Source organism: Cajanus cajan, chromosome 5, assembly GCF_000230855.2.
Source record: "Cajanus cajan strain Asha chromosome 5, NIPB_CcT2T_4, whole genome shotgun sequence".
Classification (NCBI taxonomy): Eukaryota; Viridiplantae; Streptophyta; class Magnoliopsida; order Fabales; family Fabaceae; genus Cajanus; species Cajanus cajan.
In genome coordinates this window covers 6,415,481-6,423,858 of record NC_138521.1, presented here as the reverse complement: position 1 = coordinate 6,423,858, position 8,378 = coordinate 6,415,481, and positions in this window count along the sequence as shown.

The window sequence follows — 8,378 nt, the reverse complement described above, 5'->3', positions numbered from 1 at the left end:
CTATAGGCAGACTCCCCCCATCAAGAGAGGGGAAGACCATCCACCATTTCAATGTCGTCAAAGGTTTCTCTCCCGACCTTCATGTCACTCTGGCTAGTTCTCTCTTTTAGCGTATACATGTTGACACAATTTTTTTAATATAAAAATATAAGACTTTTTGGACTCTAAATTTGAAAAATGTTATCATATTAGTTTGTGAAATTGAAAAGGTGAAAAATATTACGCGTCTCTAAAAGTATAAATTCACATTCACATTAATTCAAAATCCAAAAAAATGTATAACTAAAGTGATAATATTGATATAAATTTATCATAGTATAAGAAGTTAAATTTAAGATTTTATTTGATATTTAGAGACTTATTTAATAATTTATTAGTCTTAAATATTAAAATACGACAGTTTCTTTCAAATTCAAGTAACAAAGTAAGCATTTTTTCTAAAAAAATATTAATTTGCTCTGGTATAGTTTTTCAACCTGCTGCTTTTGAAAAAAGTAGTTCATGACATCATATAATTAAAATAAAAATAAAAATCGTGTGGTCTATATACAACAACTGTATCCATGTAATTCTAAGTTTGTATCAAATTTTCAATTATGATCATTAACAGTTGGGCCGGAGGACTACTCTATGTTTAGCTTTTCACAGCATAGGCATTGTATATGGCGATATTCGCACATCCCCACTTTATGTGTTTTTAGGCGTTTTCACCAACGGTATTAGAAATAATGATGACATTCTTGGGGTCTTTTCACTCATAATCTACTCCATTGTGACCATACCCTTGCTTAAATGTCTTCATTGTAATACATGCTAACGACAATGGCAATGGTACGTTAGATAGCAATGCCTTTTTTCTATGTTGCAAGTAAATTCAGATTTAGATGGTCTACATGTCATTAACATGTTACTTTCTTTTGCATTAATTAGGTGGAGCATTTGCACTGTATTCATTGATATGTAGGCAAGCCCAAGTGAGTTTGGTTCCAAATCAACAACCAGAGGACAATGAGCTTTCAAATTACAGGCTCCAAACACCATCTACCAATCTGAAAATAGCCCAAAAGCTAAAGCAAAATCTTGAGAGTAGTTGTTTTGCAAGAGTTATATATGTTTGTGTAACGCCCAATAGTATTAATATTAATCTTAGTAATATACGTATATATATATATATATATATATATATATATATATAGCTAGAAACACATGTATAATAATATTATACATTATATCATATCATAAGTACTTATCATTATATATTTTACAAAATGCGCGTAGTTGTTTTTCTTACATATATAATACAGATTATTTCGTGCCTATCTACATATCATAGTGTTTCTTTTTCTACTTCCATAATAATTACATAGGTGGTTGGAACAAATTCACAATAGAGTTCACATGATTTGCAGGGGGTAAGTAAAAAGTCACAACGATGGATCCATCAATCACGGTGGGAATTTCTTGGTATGGAGAAAAAGTGAACGATGACACTACGACCCCATTGAAAGTTACAGAGTTAGCGAGAGCATCGACGCTCCAGGTGGTTCCAGAGAAAACAGCAGATATGACTGTAGGGAAAGGGGCAGGTATCTGGCACATCCATCTATATTTATTTAATTATTAAATTTTTCAAAACAAGAAACATAAGGAGTAAGAACATTTTTCAAAGAAATATTTATAATCATAAAGCATGCGTAACAATAGTTAATATTAAACAATATATATAAAATTTGAATTATAATTTGTAGTGACTAGTTAGGATAAATGAGCATTATAATATCAACTAGTGCAAAAAATTTTAATCATAATTTCTTACTCATTTAAATCCCCAAGGTCAAACCTCCAACTATAGATAATTCAAATTTTATCTTCTATGGCCATAGGATAATATTTATCTTCAAAGACATTTTAACAAAATCATATTATAATCAATTATAAAGACAATCACGCTAAATAAATTTGAGAATTTATTTTAACTAAATAACATATACGTAAATAAAATATATTAAAAGTACCAATTAATTAAATGACATGCAAAATAATAACAAGACAAGTCCAAGATATCACAATTATATTATAGTTGATTATAAATATATTTATAATAATTATATTTACGAGAGAAAAAAAAATTAAGGATACCAATAATATAAATAAATATAACAATCGTTATAAAATAATTAAACAATATAAAATATGAACACCTTAATAATTATTATAGATAAAAATAAACATAGATTAAGCAAATAAATGAGGTTAGAGACACCTCACTAGATAAAAATAACATAAATAATAAACATAAGAGTATATAAAAAAATTAAATTAAAGAGATAAAGTTCTCCTTCCCCATAACTTCAGTTTGCAATTCAATCCGTAAGCACTTGCGTAATTTGTTATATACTAACGTGGCACATACTTATACTAACGTGGCACATAAACTCATTCTACCGTGGCACATCAAATTCATAGACCCCTTGTTGACCTGACCCCTTGTTGACTGACGTGGCATATGGATGCTGGATGCTTGCATACAGATTCGTGTTACACTTATAGTTATCTCATCCTGATTTTTAATTGTTTTATAAAAAATATAAGACCATATCGGATTGGAATCCAGCACCAAACACTTAAAGTCCCTAAGAACAAGGAATGAAACCACTATATTATTTTATTTTATATACCTATAATATCATATAAATTTATAATAAGTTATTTCTCATGACAATATTTATAATATAATTAGTTAGTACAGACATATACATACATATATATTTCTTTATTAATTTTACTGAACATAAAATTTTATAAAATAAAATACTATTTATTTATACTAATTACTTTAATTACTTATTAAAATATATAAGTTGTAATAGATAATTTTATATATAATCATAATATGATAAATAGTTATAATATTTTTGGATGTCATCTATATATATATATATGTATAGATTTATTTATATATACATGATAAAAAGAAATGTGAAATATAACTATCTAAAATAATAATACAACCAATTTTATCTATGTTAAATAAGGTATCTGAAATTAAATATATATATATATATATATATATATATATATAAAAGATAATATTGTATCATAAATTTAGAATATTGGTAGGATCTCCCATGGTGATTGGAGACGGGATTTTTACTCCATCAATATCATGTTAATCAATTATTAGCTAGCTTTCAGCTTACTGTATTCATTTGTTGGGTTAATAAAAAAAAAGAGAGTTTTTGCACAAAATTTGTGATATACTACAAATTGGTATGATATGTAAACATCTTTAATAATATTAGCCATTTGGACTTTGGATGGAAACGTTTGACATATTGTTTAAATGTGTATGTAGTTCTTTCTGGAGTGAGTGGGATTAGTACCTCACTTGTTCAAGTTACTTATCTTATTAAACTTTTTTTTTTTTGCCTTCATTGTATTTATTTTCATTAATAATAATTGTAATAATATTTTTACTAGTGAAAAAAATACTTTAAGATCGATCATTTTTATCTTTTAAGATCGATTCTTTGATTGATCTTAAAAGTTGAGCTTTTTAAGATCGGTCATCAATCAATCTTAAAAGTTAAATTTTTTAGATTGGTCATGCTAATAGCCGATCTTAAAAGAAAATTTTTAAGATCAGTCACGCTAATAATCAATCTTAAAATAAGTGGCCAATGACCAACAATGATACAATATTGCCACCTGATTTCAAGAGGGGGCCTGGTAGGCCAAAAAAATTAAGGAGAAGGATGCTAGAGGAAGATGAGAATCCAACCAAACTTAGGAGAACTCATACCAGCAATAGATGTGGTAGGTGCCTTCAATATGGGCACAACAAGAGAAATTGTCCCAACCCTCTTAAGCAACCAAAAGGTGGTGGAGAACAACAACAACAACCAACTACTACCAAATCTAAGGTAATTAACATTATATTTTCTTTAATTTTCTCACTAATAAATATTAATTTAAATGAGTTTTGTTGTATAATGCAGAGAAAAGGGAAATGATGTAAAAATACAACAAATGGACAACTTAATGAGGAAAATTATTGAGTAGTTGGAACAAGTAGCAATGGAAATCAGAGTGAAGCTGGAGCAAGTGGTGTTATAGTTACCAGTGTTGCAGCAACAAATGTGGCTTCTAGAGATATATATAAATGTCAATGATGATGTTGCTCATTGATATTAATAAAATAAACCTTTTTTTTGTTGCATTGATAGAATAACTATTTTCTTTGTTTGTCACAAGATTGCAAATAGTGAAGCAAGATAGATGCAATTTCAATTTTTAAATTTTTTTTTGGTATTGTGATTGTTGAGACTTGAGATACTAATGACAATAATAGTCAATTTCAATCTTAAACTAGCATACTTGGTGCTTAGTTTGTGTATAGCATCTTGTTTTTATATTTGTATCAGTATACTTAGTGCTTGGTTTCTTCCAATAGCAAGGGATTGCCCATTATAGATGTAGGAAAATATTTATTGACGCTGACATATATGATTAAGCCTATGAATAGAAATTTTGAAAAAAAAATAAAAATAAATAAATAACATCAATTTATTGAATTAATAACAATTAAGCATGTTTATTACATCAACAAATCTTTACTTAGCTTCTTCAAGTTGATTAATTAAACAAATTTGTTGGAAAAAGAACAGCAAGGTCTAAAACAAAATATTAGCGTAGAACAAAATGATCACAATTATTCCTTCATCAGTAGTACGTTTTGTGGCATTATTATATTAGCATCGATACTTGCTGCAGTACAAAATAATGTCCTTGTTGGGAGATATTTTAGACTGACAAACTTGTTTATATGCTAATAATTATGACTGTATATACAATGTCTTCAACTATATACAGAATTCATTTACTGAATCTCTCAATAATTTGAGATAAGTGCAATCAGAGTACCAAAAAATAGTTAGATCAAACTACTTTTTGTACTATACATGAAGGCATGAAGCATGTAATCAACAGCAGTCACATACCATTAGTAATTAAATATATCAAATTTTGGAGAAGCTCGTCATTATGAATGACAACAAACTAGGTGCATCCAATCATCTATATTTAAAACTCCATGCTAGTTGTTGTCGTATGAGTATTAGATTGTTGATGAAGAATATAAATTACTAATGGAAGTTATTAATAGTTTCTATATTTCTTCGTTGTGGTTGATAGTTTTTATACTTCCGAGTTAATTAATATGTTTTTGATATACTTTGTTGTTTCAGCACAAAAATCTAGAACTACTGTCACCTTTGTGATTATAGATGGATGGGTTGTAACAGTTGTATCAGTTGGTGATCACGGGTCTTTATGAGAAGGTACTCCTCTTTCTCCCTTGCTATAGAGGATGGGTGTCGCGGGCCACAGGTTGCCACATGTTAACATTTAAAATGGACTTTACAATGGAAACTAACGTTCCATAATAGTAGTGCTAAGTGCTGTCTGTTTCAAAAATACAAAAGATGAAACATTGCATGTAATGGAACAAATGAAAGGTAAATTCCATATCCCTTCACTCTCTAGATAAACATTTTGTTGTTACTTGTAAGTATAGTTTTCTTCTATAACTAACCGGTCATTCTATTTTACTACAGAATTAGGAGTACTTATTGGTAAGGGTGGTTATTAGTTTTTGCTAGTTTAGTTGCTTTTTCATGCCCATGTTCCTTTCCTGAGAATGGTGGTTCCTTTCTCACAATTTGTTTTATAGTTTTTGTTGATTTATTTCTTTTTTGTCACAATTTGCTAGATGATACTAATTTTGTTTCCTATTGCATTATTTTGCAAAAACCCATTGGTATCATTGTTCTGTTGGATGAAACTTGGTACATTTTGAGTTCTTCAATATGATTTATTTCATTTTGGTTGGTGCAGCTTTTTTTCTCTATATGTTTCAGGTTTGAAAGCCCAATTATTTTTTTTTTCTTTTCTTTCTTTTGTTGGTGTACCATTTATTAGGCATGGTTTGATAGAAAATGTGAAAAAAAAAATGTAATTTTGTGGCGGTTTAAAATCACTAGAAATGTTAAATTATAAAAAAATTAGATAAATTTTGTGGCGTTTTTACACCGTCAAAAACTGTGAAAAGAGTAATATTAAAATTCAATTTGTGGTGGTTTAAAACCGCCACAAAGTGATTGAATTTTCTAACCTTCAAAAATAGCGTTTTAAAAATATGCGCTACAAACCGTTTTTCGTGTGGATTTGGCGGTTATTAGTAACGCTGGTAATGCGATTTGTGGTAGTGTTTAACCGCTAGAAACTATCAAACTAACTGTCACAAATCACACCCTTTTTTTAGTGTTCAATGGCCTCACAAATGATTTCCTACCGAGAGAAGAAAATAAATAATAAAATCAAAAGTGAAGACGTTGAATGTGGTGAATATGAATTATAGAGTGTGTTATTTTCCTTACGTTAACGAATGAGATGTAGAAGATGAGATAGATACCGTTTTTAAAGACGTTAAAGATGGGTTCACAAATCGTGAAAAAGTTTTTGACAACTTCCTCGATAAACCAAGCGTAAGCAGCAAAACTCATTAAATCCTAAAACGAAGAAGAGCAAATACAATGGATTTAAGATTAATTAGAATTAGGAATTTGAACTTTTTTTCGTGTAGATGAATTAGCCATCACATAAAGAAGAGCTAGTGATATGTCATGTTACTAGAACTACATTAGCAAACTATTGGCCAAATCATTAATAGTTTAATGGAAAAGATTAAAATATATGACATATCAACAAATTATTTTTCAAATCATCGATAATTTAATGGAAAGGATTAAAATGTATGATAGAAAGATTTTGAGGAATTAAAAATTTCAAAAAAATATCATAGGGTTTAAAATAAAAATGACTTATATTTACAAGGACTAAAAACATATTTAAGTCTTCTAATTATCGTAGTTTAAGCATGCTCTAATTATACCAAATATAATTGTGTTAATTAAAATGATTAAATTTTATCTGAATTATAATTTAAATATTTATGATAAACTATGTTAATTATATACTCTTTATATACACAACAAAATACAAATATCACTATGCAATACACGGGTATATGCAATAGTTTAGTTACGAGATGTATACTCTGACCGGAAATATTCTAGTAAATGTTATAAAAAAAATATGATACACATAATAATACAATCTTTAAACATAATAATAAAACAAAATATTAAAAAAAACATTAATAAATGTCAAAGTTACAGAAGACGTAAAATGATGGGAAAAATAATTATTTAAACATATGAATTCATCCATTCAAATAAAAAGTCAAAATAAAATTTGTTATTAATGACAATTATTTAATGGCAATAATTTAATTGCCGTCATATGTAAAAATATTAATGACTAATATATAATAGTCACTAAAAATATATTATATTACACTAAAGTTTACTATTAGCGACAATTATTTATTAGAAAAAATTTAAGTCCCACATCGATTAGAGATAAGATAATTAAATAATATATAAATGAGTAATAACTATTACCTTACAGGTTCATTTTATAGGGTTGACTCCTAATTGACTATTCTAAATTGGTATCAAATCACTCATTGTTACCAAGTTCAATAGTGCTATAAAATAATTAGAGAGCAACTTTCACCTTATAAATCTCACATCTCTTAAAAGACAACACAATTAAAAAAATAAATTAAAAAATATATAAATAAAAGACAACTCTCATCTTACAAATCCCATATCGAGTAGAGATAAAAAAGTATATAAATTATGAATTTAAAATATGAAATTATAGGAATAAATTATTTAAAGTAAAGGAGACAATTGAAAAAAAAACTTTTAATACCCATGGGGAGTGGTTGTGCGGCTTCTCCAAAGCTTTTGGTCAAGGTAATGCATACAAGGCTGAACTTTTGGTCATTAAGCATGGTATTGAAATTATATAATAGAGTACTTTTGTTTGTATGTAATTTCAACACCTATAGTTACTGGCATTCGTAATGTTCATTATCAATGCACCAATAGAATAAGTTTTTAATTTCTTCTCTGATGAAATTACTGAACTAGTATTTTCATATATTTATAAAAATAAAAATAAAAAGAGAATTATGATCAAAGAGCAGTGTCATTTATTTCTAAATACCAAAGGTGGACCCAAGTATTTCCATTTTTCCATTTCTAATTTTCTATAACATTTTTTCCGTGTTTCAAATTTGTCCTTCACATATTAATCATGACGCGTTTCTACGTAGTAAATAACAAGTCAATTCAAAATGAGTAACACAATTTTTATGCATTAACTAGGTGGAGCATTTGCACTTTATTCACTAATATGTAGGCATGCCAAAATGAGTTTGATTCCAAACCATCAACCAGAGGACAAGG